The sequence below is a fragment of the Gossypium raimondii genome, chromosome 6, assembly GCF_025698545.1.
Source record: "Gossypium raimondii isolate GPD5lz chromosome 6, ASM2569854v1, whole genome shotgun sequence".
In the NCBI taxonomy this organism is placed as follows: Eukaryota; Viridiplantae; Streptophyta; class Magnoliopsida; order Malvales; family Malvaceae; genus Gossypium; species Gossypium raimondii.
Window position 1 is genome coordinate 8,346,956 of NC_068570.1, and position 22,800 is coordinate 8,369,755.

At 31.6% G+C, this 22,800-nt stretch overlaps 1 long non-coding RNA gene across 1 annotated transcript; it reads right to left on the reverse strand.

Moving 5' to 3' along the window:
• Positions 1 to 16,736: 16,736 nt before the first annotated feature.
• LOC128041796 (uncharacterized) lies at positions 16,737 to 21,928 on the reverse strand. The gene is made up of 2 exons (XR_008196647.1): positions 21,188 to 21,928; positions 16,737 to 20,945 (listed from the first exon to the last, which is right to left on the reverse strand). It is a non-coding gene; the product is annotated as an uncharacterized LOC128041796 (long non-coding RNA).
• Between the last annotated feature and the right edge of the window lie 872 nt (positions 21,929 to 22,800).

The following is a 22,800-nucleotide window of genomic DNA, read 5'->3' on the forward strand; positions in this document are numbered from 1 at the left end:
GATGGAAGACTAACTTGTTTCAATGTTCATAATTAACTCCTATTTCGGGTTCTATCCAATCAACTAGCCATTAACCTAGTAGGGCCTCTCGGCCTTCCACTAGCCTAATGAGTTGACAAAAACTACTTATCTTTCGATGTCACAGTTTAGACCGGATTGGGGTAAGGTTTTCACAGATAGGTAATATTGATTTCGGGTTCATTCCCACCTATATAACTTCCTAGGATCGTCAAACCTAGGGTTTTAAGTTATTCCTATCCCAACCAGCTGATCCGCTAAGAATCCCTACATCGAAGTTAATCAATCCCACATCCACTCGTTAATCTCTCTTACCAGATTAGTTCCGTATAGATTTAATACATACAAAGTAATAGATAATAATGATAAACATTATAAAAGAAATCAAGAGCAGAGGTGAGAAAAAACTTGATAATATAATAATAGATGCGCGAACAATAATCCGTTGAAGAGTATTGCGATCTACAATCTAATCCCTATGAAGAACGAAATAAAAGGAAAACTAAACTAAAGAAAAATCTAAATTACAACTGAACTAAAAACAAACTTAATAAAAACTAAACCGAAAAACAATTATTCATAAAATGTTTAGATCCTTATATTTATAGGCCTAGGTTGGCTGTCGATCATTGACCTAATTCAGTTGACGTTTTTGCATTAAAGTTAATTGTACAGACAAAAACACCCTTGGCTCATTAATTCCTCACGACACCCTTTGGCTTGTGTCGCAAAACTGATGGCAATTTACGAGCTAGGGCTTGATTTTAAGGCTGTGTCACAACACCCTCTAGCAATGTCGCAACATCGAAGGCAGGCTGCTCCTTTTGAATACTCTGTCCTGTGTTGCAACATCAAAACCCCATGTTGCGACATTGCAAGCAGTCTCGTGTTCTTATGCCTCCTAATAGCGTCCTGCACACTCACCCAATATATTAGTCTACCTTTAGGCATACTTTAGCCCCCAAGGTCATATAAATATCTCAAATTGCTCTTTTTATTAACTCTGAACTAAAATCAAAAACTAAATGAAAACATAACTAAATTGCTTTCCTACAATGAATTGCAGCAGACCAGTGTCAAACGAAACCATTTTAATTTTTTCTTTTTTTTTATTCTTACAATATTTGTTCAGTATTTAATTAAAACCTGTATTTTTTTCGTGTTGCCTGACAATGTGATAGCACCACTTATAAATTAGTTTTTTATTTCACATGAAATGGTTTGGTGATGATGGGTTGCCTTTAGGGTTCGTGCTGCTTGACATATTGGTGACACTTAAATTTATTGTAGAAAACATACCATTTACATAAATAATCTACAACATGTCCCATTTTCGTAATTAATTTTTTTTTGTATTATCTATGTAAAAAAACCCAAAATAAAAAGTCATTTTTAAATTCGGATCAAGAACTTTAACAATAAATTTAAATTTTTGTTTTAATTTAATCTTATAAATGGTTTTAATATGTTACCATTTTAAGTAGAAAATAAGTATTTTGAATCTAAGTTGAATGAGTTCGGAGAAAATATTTAAAAATTCTCAAATCATGATTCATAAACACCTAAAGATTTTTATGGGCGAGACATTGAGACGCAATCTAATTCTTATAGATTATTTATATCGTTTTAACAATTAGAAATTAAATATACATATACATATGCATATGCATATAATCATTGAAATAAAAAAATTAAAAATTAACAAAAAAAGTAGACAACAACAAGAAAATTAAATTTGCTTGTAAAAACGTATAAAAGTAATCATCCTATATATGCTTCATTTGACCCAACATTGGACTACCCCACGAAGAGGCTCCTTCACTTTTGTCCTAATACACCCAATAAATTTTGGGGCTTTCTGCCCTTCAAAATTAAAACATTAGCCTTTTTATTTTCTTCTTTTCGTTTTTTCATAATATATCATGCAAATATTTTATTTATTTCTTTATTATTGTTATAACATGAAGAAAAATTAATATAAATATCATTAACCCACCTCATACCTAGATTAAGTGAGATTCGTAAATATATATATAATATATATTGTTGTCAATACTAGGTACCAACAATAAGGAGAAGGTGAAGGGGATAAGGTCTGGTCATATAAGGTAAAGAGCTAGGAATGGGAAAGAAAAAAGAAGGTGAGGAAGAATGAGAGAATGGCTTGGAGAGGATCCCCATTCTCTCATGTTTTGGGGATTATATAAGGAGTTTGTTTTTTGTCTTATAGTGCCACATGGCGAGCCCTATGGTTGTGTAGGCAAGTCAAAGGTCAATGGTTAGACCTCAAATGTCAAACGGGCACTACTATTATAGGTCAGTTATCTTTATGGTAGGTTTTGTGTGGTCTTTCTTGTGTCGGAGGTTGTCGTGTTTTCACATACATATCCCTTGGAGCATTAGATGACACGTAAGCCTTCTCGTCATTGGGCGAGAGGTCACAAGTAAGTTGGCTTAAGCGAGGGGTCATTTCGAGAGGTTTTATGTAAAGTGCTTGCGAGTCCTTCCACCACATATCTCTCTCTATTAGGGCATAACATTTGTCATCTTAATTGAGGTGAAGGTTATAAAGTGACATACCCCAAGATCTTCCAAAGGGTAAAAGGATGTGCAATTTGCCGGAGCTAAAATTACACTCGTGAGGGCTCGCGGAGGGGTTTCAAGGAGGTTTAGTGCTCCAATTATTTGTGGCATGTTTTGAAGTTGAAGAGGTAGTTTCTTGCATGTGAGAGTAATGCTAAGAAGAAAAGGTATCACGTTTTGAACATTTTGGACGAGCGCATTAATTGCCATGTGTTACAAGGCATCTTTGGGAAACAAATCTAGTAATTAACTATACGGTTAGGTCTTTTTATGTGCCATGTGTTGAAGGTTGAGTGGTTCATGAAGCATTGTGTTTACAACTATTTTAAATACCTCATTTGGTCAAGGGAGCTTTAGATGCCCCCAAATTTGAGCCTTAATTTTCACATGTTGTTTTCGAAAATTTAAAATTTTTTACACTTTTTTTTTATAAAAATTATTTTTGCCATCCTTTGTTGCTCTTTTTCATTCATTTTCTTTATTCATTCACCGGTCAAAGGGTTGCATGGGTGTTGGTGGTGTGATAATAGAGGATAAGTGAAAGTTGTTGTATTTTATTTATGTTTCTTTTTTTGTATTTTTAATGGATGGTGGCAATTGGAGAGGAGAGGTCAGTAGTAGCACTGGTGGCGAGGGTGGTCAAAAGGAAAAGAAAGCATCATACTTAGATATAAAGATAGTTGACGACTAATCTGTCATAATTTGATATGTCAAATTGGGCTCCTCAATATACTTAATGAGCTTATTCTTGAGTAATTTTCATGTCTTTTTAGTAGTTTTCATGTAATTTTTATTCTTTAACTTTAATAAGCTCTTCATGCATTTTATGCTTATTTTGTGTTATTTTAAGACCCAAATTGGTCAAGTGTGTCATTTGGACCTTAATGAGTGATTTAGTGTTGTAGAATCATGTTGGTAGCCCAAAATTGAGTAGAAACCATGCTATATGTAAAGGTATCGCGACATCAGAGCTTGGATATCGCAACACCTTCTTCAAATCTGAAATGAAGAAAAAGAAAAAAAAGCCATCTATAGTGGTATCGCGATACCCACCCTTGGGTATCGCGATATCCACCCCCAATGGCACCCCTTGAGTAGACTGATAAGGATATCACGATACCCTCCCATGGGTATTGCAGTACCCTCCCCTGAGTATCACGATACCCTTGTTGTATAGGCACAAAAAATGACATCAAGGGTAGTTTTTATCTATCAGAAGCACCAATCAACAATTAAACGCCCATAGGTATTTTGGTCTTAAAAATAGGGTTGTAATCAGTATTTAAAAGTCGTTTTTGGCTGAATAAAGAGAGAAACTCATTTTGCTTTGTTTTATATCATCTTTTCTTTAGTTTAGGTTAGGGTTTTTCTTTTTTTTTTTCTTTTCATTTTTAGTTTAGGTTTTCTCTTTCCTTTTTAGATTAGATTTTATTATTGTAGTTTTCTTTCTTCTTTCTTGTAAAAGACTTAGTAAATGAATATTGATGAAGCTTTTGGGTTCCATTGTTTCCACATTTAAATGAACATTTTTTATCATTATCTCTATATTGTGCTTATTAACTGTTTGATGAAATGTTTATTTGGATGTTAAGCTTTATTATGTGCTAAATTATTCGATGGTTGGTTGATTGGTTGTTTGTTAGCTTAAGTTAATGTATATTCTTGATTGATTGGTTGTTTGATTATATCGAAATGCTAAATACATTAGAATTGATACCTCTAGCTAAAAACCTATATAAACGAGACCGAGAGGAGAGTTTATCCTTAGATAGTTTAATATAATCGTACTGAGTAGTGAGATCGAGAGGTAATCTATATGCCTAGATGAGACAGAGAGATAATCTTAGGTGGTATCTTTTAGTCTAGGATGAGACTAGGATAAGATTCTTAACTAAGAGTGGCAACCAATATAATTGGTATAGGTTCATTAGTTTAATCAGCACTCAACTAATCAATTGACCATCATTTAATCATTTAAGTTATCTAAAACATTAGAAAGAAAGTTTAGCTTAGTTAGTTTAATTAATAGTTTAACTTTAGTTTATAAAAAAAATTTATTTGGACTTGCATTAATAATTTTTGACTCGATAAGGTTAGTAATTGCTTAACTTGTAATTAATTTGATAAACACATTTACCTATATGAAAATCCTTTGGGTTCAATCCTTGGGATACTCGAGTGCCTCATTAACACTACAAATATTACAATTGACACTATACGCTTACAGTTAAAACCGCACTTTTAAATTGTTTCAAAAATTTATTTGTTTTTCCACGCACAACCGCGTGCGGGTCAATGACACAGTGCTTGAGTGTAGAATAAGTGGGAATGAAATGCAAAAGTTGCTATTGTGTTGAGGGTTATAGCCAAAAAAACTACCAATGTGAGTTTAGCATCCCTTGCAACAAGTATCCACTGAGTTCAGTGAGCAAGCCTAACCAAGATGGAGAAAAGCTTGATTTCTACCTATTGTTGTATATTCTGGAGGTCCAGTTTCATCTACCTCCTTACCGCTTTATTTGCGAGGAATTAAACTTCTATAGGTAGCCATTTTTATACTTACGAGGTCTTCATGGTAGATAATAGCAGGGTTCTTAATCTTGTGTAGCGAACGTGCTAAGGTGCCACTGCTAAGGGTTTTTTGAGTATTTACATAACTTGACAAAACTAAACTAGACACAAAACCTCGAGTTGTTATGCTTCTCAAAACATCAAGAGGAGTCGTGGATAATCAGTTGTATAGAAAAGTTAGCAACTTGAGTTCTGATCAACACAAGTACATCATTGTGGAACTCAAGTTTAGAACTAATTTTGGCTTTCCCATTGTATAGAACATTCCTCCAAACAAGATTTATAATTTTAAACCATATTTGGACAGTGATGAGTTATTGGTACAGTTTAATGCTGTTTGTAAGAGGAATCTATTGGTTGTTTTTTGTATGATTCCCCTCTAGAAGGTGTGCTAACATTACTTGTTGGGGTGAGTCTAGATGGGTACCAAAAAAGTGACTTCATGAGGGATTTCATCAATAACAATGAGAAGGTTTACTATATTCAAGTGTGGCCTCGCAGTTATAATGACGAATTAGCTCAAATTTTGATAGGTTTGGCCTTTAATCCCTGGATATACATAGTTCTTTATAAGCTATTCTCATATCATAAGTAGGAGGTTTGGAGGAAGCTGAGCCGATACAACCTAGAGGGGTAGGGGAGAGTCTATGAGGTGCTAAAGGAATGGTGAAGATCAATGAGGATTCCGAAGAGGAAGTCAGGAAAAATTCTAAATCCTTTAAGGATGCTGACTACAAGAATACTAACACGGTTGTTAATCTTGATATAGAGCTTATATAATTGTCCACAGAGATTATCTCCTCCATTCCCATAGGTGAAAATGGCAAGCAGTCAATTAGTTTCTATCATCAAACTATCTTTAGAAAGGAAATGTCCTTCCTTTGGATGTAGCTATGGATGCACAAGCCCTTCGGAAACATTTTTTCTTGCAAAGGGAGTGGCTTGAGAATCTTAGGAAGGCTTATCTAATGAATACCTCACTCCGTAGTTATTGATTCAATATCTCTCCATGAATATTTGTCAGTACTTATTTATTTTAAGGTATCATGTGGAATCTAAACATTTCTTTCACATGTATAAGGACTTCAAGTAACATGCCAAGAGCCATGAATGTTAGTTTCATACACTTAATGTTGGGTAGCTCCAAAAAAAGGGTGAAACAAAAATATGTTGGCACTTCTACAAGTTCAAGGCAAAAGGAAGCTTGGGTTAAGGTTGCATCTGCCTATGTCCAAGACGTAACTACCATTGAAAGTGTTCCCCTTCATCCCTCGATAACTGCACCTTCAAAGAGTGAGCCTATGACCTTAACAAAAGATGTGTCCGGAGGGCATTTAGTGCTCACTTCTCTACTATAACTAGTGAGGTGTCCTTTAGAACTACCCCTCGAACCATCGCTGTGGTTCAATCGTGTCGAGTGGTCCATCGAGGGAAGAGTTTAGTAGATACTTATTATTATCATTGATGAATGTATATTCTTTATTCTTTGTGTTTTTTTATTAATTATGATTTGAAATATGTTAAATATTTGTTTTCATATTCACAAGTGAAGCTGAGCATCAGCCCCTCCCCTCAATAGCACAATTGTGAGAGGATGGGGCCTCTACTACTAGGCATGAGGATGATGATCCTTGTATTCTTGTCTACCAAAATATCAAGAAAGAGTTGGGTAATTTATCATTTTTCACACATCATCAAACTGTTACACGACCTAGCCACACAGTTGTGTAACCTTTCCGCACGGCCACGAGACCCTTACACGGCCATGTGACCCTTGCTTTACAATTTTGCCTAAAAATTTATGATATGTACAGTTTAGTCCTTGTATATTCCTTGAAATGTTTTTAGGGTTTTTTTAGCTCAATTGAGTCTCTGATATTGTGTTTATTCTAGAATCAGTGATTTAATGACTGAAATACTATTGCTATATTGCATAAGATGTGAATGTTACATGCCTACTGTCACTATGATATTGATAAACTGCGAGTGTTAATGCTACTATCGCCCTGCTGAGTACATGTTAAGCATGTCTACTGCTACTGTTGAACTGAATACATGTTGAGCATGTCTACTAGCAGTTTTTCTACAAATTAGTGATGGTTTATCCACAACCCGATGTGTATGGATGGCTGAGTTCTGGGAAACCTTACTGTGATGTGTAATGGAGTTGGGTAGAACCTTTTTTTATAAACTATAATTGCATTGCCATTCATAAGTAAATTCATGCAAAACTGTGAATTTTGAAATATTATACTGATGTGTTGATCTGTAAAATCATTACTCTGAATTGCTACACGATTATGATCATTCTAAGAATTGTTATTTTGTTTGCTTGCCTACTGTTTGCATTGATTTTCTTGTGATTAGACTCACACTAAGCTTCTTAAGCTCACCCCATTTTAATTTCCATCTTTACAGATTACCCACATGGTTAGGATGTAGATTCACCATCTAGAGGGCTCGGCTTGAATAGTTTATTTTATAAAAGTATTTTAGACACATTATTTATAATTTCTCTTATTTGGGAATTGTATTGCTTTATTTTGAACTTTTTCATAAGACTTTGGTTTGGGGTTTATTTTGGCATGCATGACATTGTAGTTGTTTAGATTTTTGAAACTAAGATAATAAATTTATGATACATGAAATATGGTTTTGAATTAAAACTATGTCGAATATCACTTTTCCACTGCGATATCATGCAAATGAGATTTTGAAAAGTAAATAAATTGAAAATCAACTTTTGCTAAGTAAACTTTAAAACCCAACCTTTTTGGAAAATTTTATATTTTAGTGAAAAGAAGATAACACACAAAGTTTTCATTCAAAAATAAGCAAATGTTTAAAACAACTATTTTATAAAATATGATAGTTCTGCTAGGTCATCTCAATGACCAATGTAATCTTCCAAATTCGATCGTAACATCTAGACCGGGTGGGGGGTTACATAAACTGTATCGTTCGATTTGGGGGAGCTCAACTATAAATAGAGGCCTTCCTCCTCATTTGTAATCACTCAGTTGTAATATTTCAAAGTAATAGAAACACTTTGAGAGCATTTACTCAAACACTTTGTATGCTTAGTTTTCTTGCGGCTTTTCTGTTCACTTTGAGTCTGCTTTTGCTTTATTTCGGTGCCTTAAAGAAGTTCGTTTGTGAATTTTAATCTTTCAAGAGTTAAGCTAACTTAGGCGAATTTGAAGCAAAGGAATCACCTAAAGCCACACAATTTGTCAAACTAAAATTCTAGTCTCGTAACACTTGCCCCTAATTAGTCAATAAAACTTTAATCAAAAATTTAAAAAAAAAAACATGTTAAGCTTTCAAATTGATATTGAATAAATTTGGAAAATAACATTTATCATATTTTTTTTCCATTTTCAAGTACAAGCCATGTTCTCATGTTTACATGAATTTTGGGCCTACTCATCTTCTCCCATCTCTTTTCCCTTGTTTAAGGTTTAAATGTGTTAAAGATCCTATATTCTTTTAAAATGTAAAATTTAGTTATTATATTTTAATTTTGAGATATTGAGCCTTTTAAATTTTTTAAAAAATCTTGATCCTTTCGTCTAACTTGACGTTAATGTTATTGACATGACAATTAATTTTTTTATCTCTCAATATTTACAATTTTGTTAATTTAATTTTTCCTTTAAAATTGCATAATTTTTTAAAAAAATCATATTTTAAACCAAAACATAAAAATTTAAAACTTATTATTGTTTTTAAAATTCAAAAATCATGAAAAACTCTTTAAAATTAAAAAATTAAAAAATCATTTAAAATATAAATTATATTTTAATCTTGGGCTGGACCGATTTGGCCCATTTTTAGTTTAAAATAATAAATATATATAAATATATATTGATATTAATTTTATAATTAAATTTAAAAATAAAATAATTTTTTATTATTTTTAAATAGTGAAATGCATTTGGGTAAAATGAACTCGAAGCTATTTTTTTTTTTTTGAAATTGGGCCTCAACCTGACCTTGCCCATGAACACTTCTAATGGTAATAAGGCTTCTCCAAAGTTTAAACAATTCATTTCCTACATATTTAATCATATTTGAAAAAATATTTTTTAAATTTAATTCAAAGCATTTATATATCAAATATCTTTTAGTTAAATTTCATTACAAATTATCAAGTATAAAAATATTAGTGTAAAATAATTTTAAATAATGATACAAACTTTAAATCCATTCAAATTAAATTTAAATATACTATGTAATTTTTTTCCAAAATATACTTTATAAAAATTCAAGACTTAATTTATTACTTTTTTTGTCAAAATGGGTCCTTTTTTATATAAAATTCTTTCAATATAGAGTATTTTGAAAAAAAATTATATTAAATTTAATCTTAACCGGTTAAGAGTCTGTATCATTTTTAAAATTAATTTATGCTAAAATTTTATATATTTTATAATTAAATTTACATAAAATATTTTATATATAATTAATTTGATTTAAAATAGAAATTTTTATACTTTTAGAAAACATTTTATTTTTTTATTTTTCACAATTTTATTGAAAATCTGAAAAAATAATTTGTTAATGTTTATGTACTAAGAGAAACGACCAAATTGAAAAAAAACAATAAATGTTGAGGTTTAAAAAGTTATTTTATTTTTTCCAACTACCATATCAGCAATTCTAACGGTAAAATTGACGAAGGAACCAAGATTTTAAATTAAAAAAAGTTATAAAGACCCAATGTCTCAAATTATAATATAGAGACCAAATTTTAAATTTCATAAAAGTATAGGAGCTTTGGCATAATTAAACCTTGCAATAATGATAAACTCTTTTTGTTTTGGTTAAAATACTCTTCAATCAATTAGAATTTAGTCCTTCATACTTTTATTTCAAGGAATTTAGTCTCTCTACTTTTCAAATTTAAAATACAAATCTAATTGTTAACATCGTTAAGTTTCTTCTATTAAATTCAAATTCATTACAATATCATATTTCTTATTGCATGGCTATCAAAGTAAGTATTTGTTTATTTCAAACTATTATGAGGTTAACCAATGGACCAGAATTTTGAAATCTAAAATGTAAAAGAACTAAATTTTTGAAGGTAAAAATAGGGAGACTAAATTTCAAATAAACGAACTTTGCTTTTGACCCAATATGATAAATATGAATTGAATTTCGTATATCTCAATATGGTGGATCTAAGATGAAGTGTCGTCATCTGTAATAAATGATATTATATATATATATAAGAAAAGATATATTGATGATCGATTACCCAGGGGCAAAGGTGTGACTATAGATAACGAATTTCAAAGACATGGAAACAATAATATATATGGCTATTTTAAAAATAAAATGAATAAAAGAAAATAAAAGGAAAAGAAGGAATAGTTAGCATGAAAGAAAAGTAAAATGATTAAGAGAGTCATTCATAAGTTGGTGGTTGGTCTTATAAGAATAATAGTATAAGTTAAAATTAATATGTATTTATTGGAAAAACTTTAATTTAAGTACTCTTAATTTTTTTTTCCAAATTAAATACTCCTATTAATAAAGATTAATGTCAAGTCTAATGTAATTTGAATCTATCTTGCATTTAAAAAAGGGTAAACTACATTCATGGTCACTTTTGTTTACCTTAGGTTACATTTTACTCACTTATGTTTGAAATGTTACGTTTTTGTCACTTATGTTATCGTGTTGTAACATTTTAGTCACTGAGCTATTAATTGTCGCTAATTGTGTAACGGTAAGTTGACGTGGCACGTTAAATCATCATTTCAAACAAAAATTTTAGGATAAATTATACAATCGATCCCCGTAGTTTTTATTTTGAGCAATTTAATTTTTTTTATGTTCTTTAATTTTTTTTCTTTATTTTCCACTATCTTATGTTTCTCCCTCTATTTTCTTACCTTCTCCATTTCTTTTAACATATCAAGAAGTCGAATTGGCAGTGAAGAAATAAGTAGGAAGTCGAAAACTATCATTGCCTATAACCAAAACCCATAAATCCATACCATGCTTTTTTCTTCACTGCCAATTCGACTTCCTGATATGTTGAAAGAAATGGAGAAGGTAGGAAAATAGAGGGAGAAGCAGAAGAGAATGGAAAATAATGAAAAAAGAAAGAAAGTTAAAAGAACATAAAAGAAAAAATTAAATTGCTCAAAATGGAAAAAATATAGGGACCAATTTTATAATTTAACTTAATTTTTTTGTTTGAAATGATGCTTTAATGCGCCACATTAGCTTACCGTTATACCGTTAACAACAATTAATGGCTCAATGAGTAAAATGTTACAACACGATAACATAAGTGACTAAAACGTAACATTTTAAACATAAGTGACTAAAACGTAACCTGAAGTAAACAAAAGTGACCATGGGTGTAAGATGACTTTGGAAAAGATATAGAAGAAGCCTGGGCCTGGTGTTCACTTGGCGGTAGTAGCCCAAAGCCAAAATCCGACCACCCACCGACTTGAAGCTAGAATGAACCCAAGGGCTAGGGGTAATGAGCCCCTGAAAATTGGGAGCCCACCCCACATTGTGTAAACATGTTGGCGAGAGACCAGCTTTGGTTGGACTGAAATGGATGCCTCATGCCAGCCAGACACCAACAATTGTGCTTGCATTTAGGCCTATTATTAGTGGGACAAATTCCATTTGTCCGTCACTTGGGGACCTACTACTAGGGTTTTACTCTCAAACTGAAGAAAAGGAGCTTCGTTCGTGGTTTGGGACGTGGGGCCAGAAACAGTCATTAGCATAGCGCGTATTCCGTGCCGCTTTTAATGTTTATGAATATCAGAAACTTGCAATGCAGAGTGTGCTATTATTTTTGGTGATTACTTTTTTTGTGTAAATTTTTATTATATTCTTTATTTGCCCCTTACTTTTTAATTATTTGTCTCATTTGGTTTCGGATTTTGGATTGTCATTTTTTTAATTCCTAAATTCAAAACGTTAATATTAATTGTTCTAAATATTGATGTAAATTAAGTTCTATAGTCCAATAACTATATTTTGCTTTTAAAGTAGAGATATAAGGCTCGGTTATTTTATTAGGTCCGTGTTTCTAATTAATTTTAATATTTCTTTTAAATGAAATGAGTATTTTAAGTCATAAAAATGGTGAAAATAAGACTCGAAATAAAAGGAGGTTTTTTTATTTACTTGATGGTATACATCAAAAGGACATAGATCAACAGTTTCAATCAGTTCTCTCGTTGATAACTTCGATTTAATAAAAAATCAAAGCTTGCAACTTAAAATGCCCAAATTTAAGAAATAGTATTTACTACATTTAAAGATATTGTACAAATGGATAAATTTTTAACAAAAGTAATCAATTTGCTCTTTTTTAGTAAATGGGGAAAAATTCAATTCAGATACTTTTGCAAATATATATATTTGGATATTTTTTATATTTTAAATGTTTTGAATTTTTAGAATCATGATCATATTGATAAAACATGTAAATATTAAGGGTTTAATTTGTTGATTTGTTTTTAAAATCAGAACTAAATTAACAAAATAGGTAAACCTTGAGGGATGCTTTTTGTTATACCAATAACAAAGAGCCACATCAACATTTCATTATGTGACCAAACATATTTTAATGGTGAAGTAACTAGAATTTAAAATTTATTTAATGGGAATAATGAAATTAAAAAAAAATTTAAGTACCTAAAAAAGGAGCAAACTAATACTTAAGCGACTATCCGAACAGTTTGCCCAATTATTAATTTGTAAAACTTCAATTTGCCTACAACCTTTGACGAAAAGCTTTAGTAGAGTTTATTGAAGAAATAGTGTTGAATTGGATCCACCTTCCATTCCATTATTCATCTTATTTTGTTTTCTTCAAATTCTAAATTTTCTTGATTATCGTTGAATTTTCAGAATTTGTCTCATAGCCAACATCAACAGCCTTCTTAGACTCCAAGAAACGCAAAATCCATTCGAACTAGGACTCCTCCTATTTGCCAATTGCTTCAATCTCTTTACCCATTCTTCTTCTTTTAATTCCTCTTTATTCATTGCTATACTGATTTTAATTTTGTTTCTTTGAATGATTCTTTCTTTAAGTCAGAATTTTGATTTCTCCCTAAGTTTCTTGCCAACTTGATTTTGTTGTGAGGAGTGTTCTCCATTTATTTAGACCTTGAATTTTCGGATTGTTGGTTCAAAGTCAATTTTGGATTTAAGTGGGCTTTCCAAGCCTACCATGCTAAGCACCTATATTGAAATGGCTAGATTTTGTAACATTTTTGAACTTGAGTGCGATGCTTCAGCTGTTGGAATTGATGCTTAAATGGTGCACAATTGAATTGTTCAACTTACGACAAAAAGTTTTTAGCTTTAGTTCATGCTGTGGAGGTATGACAACACTATTTATTTCCTAAGGAATTTGTGATTTATATTCATCATTAATTGAGTTGATTTATTTGAAACATTCCCATAGAAAGATAGAAAGATAATGTTTTTAGGAGATACACTTCGATTACAATCTTAAATGCTAGAATTTTAGGATTCGGGCATATCAAAGAATTGCATGTTAATTATGCTGATTTTGATTCGATCTATAATACATGTGGGAATGGCGCCATTGACAACTATTATATCGTTGATGAATTTTTGTTTAGCAATAATAGACCATGTTTGCCTAAATGTTCACTTGCGTAATTACTTACTTGTAAGGCACATAGCGGTGGATTGATGGGACACCTCAGTGTCACTAAAACTTTGGATGTTTCTCATGAACCTTTCTTTTGGTCACATGGGAAAAGATGTTGAATGTATTTGTGCTAGGTGTATTGCATGCAATTAGGCTAAACCTAACCTTGGATTGATTTATTATCTATATACTTTATTTTGTACTAAAAAGTATTTTTGTTGTTAATAAGTTTTAAAATCCTATGTTCATACAACCTATGATGCAACATACTAAAAAGGGCGCTCTCCATCACTTTTTGTTGTGTTGATAGGAAATTAATTTTCAAGGAAAAGATTCTAAATTTAACATACAAAATATTGAAATCATATTCTAATTAATTTAATTCTCTGAAAATAAACTTGCAAGACTTAAATCGAGCTGGTCATATTAGTAGATTCTAGTTTAACAATTATTAAATAAAAAATAAAAAATTTATGCAAGATAATCACCAAATTGACATTATGATAAAGTCTATATTAAATTGAAAATGAATAACTAAACTAAACTCACATGGGTGAAAGGAATTTTATATAAAATTATATTTATATATAAAATGTTGATGAAATTTAGGTTTCGAGATTTTCGTAATCTAAATTTATATTTTATCATTTATTGTTTATTTAAATTTATTTATTTTTATTTAAAGAACCCTATTAATTTACTATTTTGTATATTAAAGAGTTAATTGAGTTGATGTCAACTCAATTAGGAAATCTAAAATACTCCATTTTATAAAATAACAAATATTATTTTGAAGGTATTTATATCTTTTATATTTTGATAAGTCTAGAAAAATACATGCATATAAATGAAAATCATAACATTTCAACTCAAGACATAATATATATATATACACACACTGTAGTAATACGAGGCTACCAAAAAAAATAGTCATGTTCACATTACAAATTTTGACACATGAAGCACTTATTTACAATTTGGGTAAATTACTCATGCACTCCTTATCTTTTTTTTTAAAGTTATTCCATGCCTTTTGTGTAAAATGTTTCTTTATAATTTTTATATGTTAAATACAAATTTGATTTTAAATAAATTATCTCTTTGTTTCAAGATTTTACTTAATTGAATTGACTTTTAATGTTATAATATTAAAATTAATTAATATTAATTTGTTAAGTTTAAAATATAGTTTAAAAAAGACACATATTAATAAAATTTACCAAATTAAATTTATATTATTTTTAAAATATGAGTTAATTACATTCATTTATTAAAGTAGAACAAAAATAAATATAAAATAAAAAATTAAATTTTAACAATTTTAACATTAAAATAAATTAATTTAATAAAATATATAAAACAAATAGCCTATAAGAAATAATTAATATTAATATTCAAAATATGATGAATTTGGGTATTATTTAAATATTAAATATTTTAAAATTAAATAACATAATAACTTATTCTAAATTAGTTAAATATCTTTAAAAATATTTTGTAATTACATTATTTTTTTCAATTTATTAACAACATTTTGAAGAAATTCATTAAAATTTTAAACAAAATCTAATATTATAAAAATATTATAAATTTAATATACATAACCAACCCATACATTGCACGGAAATATAAACTAATTTTGAGGATCTCAATTTTACCATTCCAACCAAATCCACATTTGATTTTTATCAATTTTAAATAAATTTGTTACATAATTTTTCACCCACATTGTGGGTATGCTATAAGATATAGTATATATTAAGATGCTTTTTGTAGAAGTGTAAATTACATAATTAGTCACTAACCATCGATTAAAATTACGTTTTGATCATCCAACTTTAAAAAGCTGACTAATAGGCATTAACATTATCAGGTTGTTACATTTTGTTCACTTGTCCATTAACTTTCATTACCTCCTTAATGAAATGATGACATGACATGTTACGTCAATGGGTTAATAACTAATTTGACCCCTGAACTATAACGAAAATATCATTTTGACACTTATAGTTTTTCTTAACAATAAATTAAATATCAAAAAAATCTTAAAATTCATAATTTATTTTCTAAAATATAAAATATTTTTTGAAATTAAAATTATACTAATTTAAAAGAAATCATAAAATTCTAAAGAGAAGAAGTGGTGATGTTGCACTTTACAAGCAAGCTCATGCTGTCACTCAACACTCACCATTGGTCCTCTTTAGATATCAATCTGGCATGTTGTTGGGGACAACACAATAGTTATCATTTGTTTATCTATTATTTAACAATAAATGTATCATACTCTTGAAATTCTAAAAATGTTTAAAAATTTTGAAAGTTTTTCTAAAAATATCATGTTTTATATTATTATTTTCAAAATTATTAAAAACTATATATCCGAATGAATTTAGATAAATTGACGTTCATATTCATTTGAGTTTGGACATCTTTTGTCTAGATTTGTTTTGCAAGTGAAATTAAAAAAATAAGTTTCTTATATTATTACTTTTTGATATTATAAAATATAAAATTACTAAAAATGCATGTCAGATTGAAATTAAATAAACAAATGTCTACATTAATCTAAATTTGGACATCCAGTTGTCCAGATTCATTATGCACAAGCAATAAAATATATTAGTTTTTCTATATTATTATTTTTTGAAATTTTAAAAATAATAAAATTATTAAAATAAATGCACGTCTTAGTCAAATGGATATCTAGATTCATCTAAATTTACACATCTATTTGCCTAAGTTCAATTTGAACATGACATCTTTTCGAAAGAAAAATATCAAGTTATTATCTGTGTATGTATGTATGTATCTGTCTATCTATACGAAATTATAAAATACAAAATTACTAAAATTCACAACTATAATGAACTTAGACAAACAGACGTCAATATTCATATAAATCTAAATATTCATTTGTCTAGATTCATTATACACATGAAATGTTTTTTAAAACTATATTTTATATTATCCTAGGCAAAATAAAATAATATCAAAATACTTATAAGTAAATATTCCTAAACAATTAATAGTTTACAACATGTTTGGACTAGAAAAAAGAATTAGGGAAAGCTAAGTAAAGTGAGAGAAACTGGATTCCCTTTGTTTGGATAAGTTATTTTTATTAAGAAATGAAAAGTACTCCCTCACTTTCCTTAGTTTTACTCTATTTTTTTTCGATAGAAAAGTACAACATAAAGCGAAAACAATAATCAATTAAAGCATAGCCCAACATCGACACAACACGATAAACTATTAATAAGCTTTGAACCGCAGTCGGGGGATCTTCAAATATCTGCAGACTTGAACTTCCTCTTACAACGTATTTAGCCATTTGATCAACAACTCTATTACAAGTCCTCGATATATGGTAGATTCTTACTTTCAGCTTTCTTCTTAGGAGTTGATGCATAAAATGTAATTCGACCAAACCGCTACTATCTCCCCCACCAAATAGAAGTGAATCCACTAGTAAGCAATATCACGTTCAACCTCGACATGTCTAAATCCTTTTCCGCAAGCGATAAGAAGGCCTTCCAGAACCACTTTTTCCTCTACTTTAAAAATAAACTCCTTATCAAACATCATTGAAAATCCACAATGCCAATTAGCATTCGAGTCTCTAAGTACACCTCCAATAGATGCAATAGAACTAGTGGTTGAAACCACACCATTTATCCATCCCCTCTCCGGTCGAGACCAGTGCAACAATGTACGCATGGGACTGGGTTGAACCAATTTCAATGCTGGCTTAGCATAACTCCTCGCCCAAGAATAACTTGTATCCTTAATGGCTTGAACACAACTATGGCTTTTAGAAAAAACAAAGAGATTACGGTCCTTCCAAATCAACCAGCAAATTATTAAGAATAGAGTTTGCCAAACTGTGTCGTTGTTGCCATAGTTTCCTAAATTTTTCATGTTCCATAAGAACCACTCCTTGAAAGAAATATTGAAAAAAATACCCTACACTCGCCTTGTAACTACCGATGATAACCATATTGGTTTAGAGAATGTGCAATCCCAAATCACAAGTAAACTTGTTTCCATAACACAACTACATCTAGGACAACTGCCTTCGTTTGTCATGTGTCTCCTCACTCGTTCCCCATTAGTTAATAGTTTATCATGCCACAAAAGCCATAAAAGAAACTATATCCTCTTAGGTGTCTTCGCTTTCCAAATCATCTTCCACACATCAGAACCACCCCTATTGTCGAAGTGAAACATATTCCTATAAGTTTCAGCTGTGGAAAATACATCTTTCCTCATCCATTTCCATGTCAAACAACCCTAACTTGCATTAGAAGAATGAGGCAAGATAGATGCAATTTGTGTGATAATGTGATTCGGTACAAGACATCTCAGACGACACCAATCCCAACTTCCATTCTCTGTAACCAATTCACATACTCGTAAGGTATCATCCGGTTGTCCAGAACTTTTATAAAACATTCAAAGTGGCCCTACTTGTCGAATCCACACATCATTTCAAAAGTTCGTAAAACAACCATTCCTAATAGACCAGTAAACATTAGCTATAACTTCAGGCCAAACCTTCATCAACGATATCCAAATGAACAAACAATTGCTTTTGGAATTAGAATTTGGCAGTAGTCCTTGTACACTATATTTGTTTCTCAACACTTTAACCCACAAAGCATCAGTTTTAGATAGGAGCTGAAAACCAAACTTCAAAAGGAAAATTTTATTTCTAGTCAGCTAAACTCCTTAATCCAAATCCTCCAACATCAATAGGATGATAACAATTATCCCAAGATGCTAAAGTAGGTTTTCTAGAATCAGAACCAAATCCCCAAAGGAATTTTCTGGCAATCTGCTCGATCTCCCTGCATACAGAAACAGGAATACAAACCGTATACATTAAGTAGTTAGAAATAGCCAAAAGATCTGCTCTTACCAATGTTAAACAGCTTGCCAATGAAAGCCTCTTCGCCTCCCATCCTGACAACTTTTTTCTCACTTTATCTAGTACAAAAACAAAAGTCCTTGTCGTAACTCTATTATGGAACAATGGCATTCCAAGATAGATACCTAGATCATCTACACAGAAAAACCCCACATAATTACAAATAGCCTCAGCAAGATCTCTAAGCATATTAGAAGAGGAAAAAAAACTTGTGATTTACTTTTGTTCACCTTTTGACTCGGGAAGTAACAAAAGGTGTCCAAAATACTATTAACAACACCCACCTGAACTCTACTAGCCTCACAGAACAAAATAAGACCATTTGCAAAAAATAAGTGAGATAATGTCAAGCCTCTCCTTGATAGAAAAAGTAGTTTCCAAACACCCTGTTCAACTGACTCTCCAATTATATGCCCATGTCTTTCCATGCAAATAACGAAAAGATAAGGAGATAACAAATTGCTTTGTCTTAATCCACGAGAAGGCTGAAAAGAATCTATAATAGCACCATTCCAAAGAACATGAAATATCGATGTAAACACATTATTCAAAATCACAGTGACTAGTAATGAAGGAAAATCGACCTCCAATAGGGAAAAAGTCCCACCTGATTCTATCATATGCCTTCTCAAGATCAATTTTCAGCATCATCCCATACTTAGTACCTCGAAAGCCTTTCATTGAGTGCACTGCTTCTTGCGCAACCACTATATTACCAGTTATATATCTGCCCAGAATAAAGCTTGCTTGATTCTGACTAGACAGTTTCACCATTAGAGACCTCAACCTGTTAACTAAAGTCTTCGTAATAATTTTATACATCATCGTGCATAAGCTTATTGGTCTAAACTGAGAAATCCTTTCAGGACTTTGAGACTTGGGTAACAAAATTAGCAAAGTCCTGTTAAGTTTAGGATCCATATCTTGCCATGCCAACACCTACTTAACAAGATAACAAACTGAGGGCCCAACAACATCTCATTGGGACTAAAAAAATTTTGCCTGAAAATCATCCACCTCAAGGGATTTTAACAGAGCCATACCAAAAACCGCCCTTCTTACTTCATCATCAGAAACCGTCAATAATAAATTATCCAACTCAATAGAAGAGATTTGGGGAAATTTACCACGACATGGAAAGACACCAATAACCTAAGAGTCTATAGTGTAAAGATCTTTAAAAAAATCAACAACATGATTCTTCAACACCTCGTAATCGAAACACCAATCATTTTCAATCATAAGACCCTCGATTCTATTTTTTCTCCACCTAGTCAATGTTTGACTATGAAAATAGCTCGTATTTTTGTCACCATTCATAAGCCAGATCGACCGAGATTTCTGAAACCACAATAACTCATTGTGCTTTATAACTTCCTCTATTTTTTAACGAAGTGCCAATTCTCGACAACGGAGTCCAAAAGAACTTCTCCAATCCAAAATTCTTTGTACCCGACTTAACTCAAAAATCAGCTTTCGCTTATGCACAAAAATATTTCCATATACTTGTTTATTCCACTCCTGAACTACGTTCTGAAAATGCTCCAAATTTGTACTAATATCCCCTCATTACTCCAACTATCCCTTACCAGATGTCTAAAATTAGCATGTAACAACCAACTGGCAAGACAACGAAATGGCCTATGACTTTTGTTGAATGACAGTAATAAGGAGACTAGAATTGGCCTGTGATCAAATTTTTGTCTATGGAGGTTTCAAACAAAATAATCAGGTGCAAAGGAAAACCACTCTTCATTACAAATAGCTCTATCCAACCTCTGAGATAAATTTCCTCAACACCAAGTAAATTGATATCCGATGGCACCTAAATTTCGCAACCCATTATCAAACAAAAATTCATGGAACCTTACATCCAACCCTTAATAGAGTAGCACCACTTGTTCTTTCGGAACTATCAATGATCGAATTAAAATCCCTAGCTAAAATCCAAGGACTAAGCAACAAAAATTCCAAAGACTCTAAAAGTTGCCAAAGTTTTCGTCGCTTTGTTGGTTGTAGACTAGCATACACAGCTGAACAAAAGATATTATCTGAACCTTGTTTACTATTGACCTTCAGATGTATAACCTGTGAGTGAATATCCAACATGTCGACAAGAAAATTATCATTCCAACAAATCCAAATACCACCAGCAAACCCATTAGCTTCAACCTGAAACGAATTAGGATACCCAATTTTAGAAATAATACCATCCGCTCTAGCTCTACTAATGCGGGTTTCAAACAATCAAGCTATATCAGGAGAAAAGTCCTTTCTATATTTATTCACTACACTATGGAAACGAGGATGTTCGACTTCTTAATAGTTCCAACAAAAAATCTTTGCATCCATAAAATCAATAAAAATGGTAATAGAACAAACCCTACAAACAAGCAACTAACTCAACTGTTGACCTTGTCATAACAGTCGCTCTCGTCTTCTATAACCTCCTCTCCTGACAGTTTGTCACCCTCTGTTGGCTCTTTGTTCTAAATTACGAACTAAGTCCTCCATTGCCGTTGACAGTTCCACCACATCCTGAAAAAAGCCACCAAATCCATCATCTGGTGGTATCTCGTGACCTACCCCCTACATTATTAACCTCCAGAAACATATTCGAATTAGCCTTGCTTGATACCTCAAAATTAAAAATTCCATTCTCTTCCCTGTCAAGTGAGTCTGAACTTTGATTTTCAACTATTCTAACCATCTTGTGTTTCCTCTTGTCCATTTTAACCGAGACATTTATGGATTGAATAACAAAATTCTCCAAATTGTTGACTGCTAGTTTAAGCCCCATATTGTCCCCATCATCAGAGATTCCATTACTAGACATGGGCCTAAAACCTTTGTCATTGTCTGATGGTCTTAAAGGCCTAAACCTTTTTTTCAGCCCACTTTCCAAAATCACTTTTTTACCCTTAGCCCGTTGATTAGCCTTTCCCATATTAATTAACCCTAATGGCCTTTTAGAATCTAACATACCAGCAGCCCTTATCAACTTAACGTTACCATTTATCTGAACTCCATATTCTCCTCCATTGTTTCCACCAATTTTGGCTGAATCCTTTCTCTCAATCTCCACTAATTTTGAAAATCTAGAACCCCCACCATTTTCGCCTGAAACGTCGTTCTTTCCCGTCCCCGAAAATTGTCCTTTCCCTTTTTGCCTCCTCTCCACAAGCATCTATAGCTCGAACGGCTCGTCTTCAATCTTCCGATAAAGCCCTAATTTTTTTGTACTGGTTTAGGATGGTCTACTTCTTTTTCTGTCACCAGTGCTTCAGTCCCCGTACAAGCATTCAAACTATGTTCGAAACGGCCACACTTGAAGCAAATGTTCTATAGAGATTCATATTCCACAGGTTGTAACCTTCCATTGATTCGCACTTTTGACACCATAGGCTTCCTCAGATCTACACTCACTGCTAGCCACGCGAACCGTCCCCGACGAGCACTGACAATGTGGGCATCCAATTTGACCACTATTCTAATCGACTACCCAATTGCTCAAAGATGACAATCTGAATAATACCCTTTAGGTAAACCCGAAAGCCTAATTCCAAACGACTTGATAATCAGTTTCATTTTGAGCTGTTGAGAAATTCGATGACCATGGACGAACAACTAGGTAATGTCCATAAATTACCCACGGCCCCCCAACTAAAACCCTATTAAAATCTTCCTCATCTTAGAATTTGATCAGAAAGAAGTCATTTTCCAGATCCATCATTTGGATCGGATATTTAGGATTCCAGAATCCACAGTAGAGAAATCTTATTCAATAATGCGTTAAACCCTATTCTTCTGCCCAATAGCTTCACAATGATTTTCCTCACCATTTTATGAACAATATACTCTTGAACCCTATTTGAGAACGTTATCGACGAAACACCATCAACTACCTCCGTAACCACATCCCCGTCCAATTGTGCAAATTCCTCCTCCATGAAAAAATTCTTTGACGGAGTCAATAAGGCCCCTGTTAACATTGATTTATACGATACCTTAGTATTATCCGAATTTT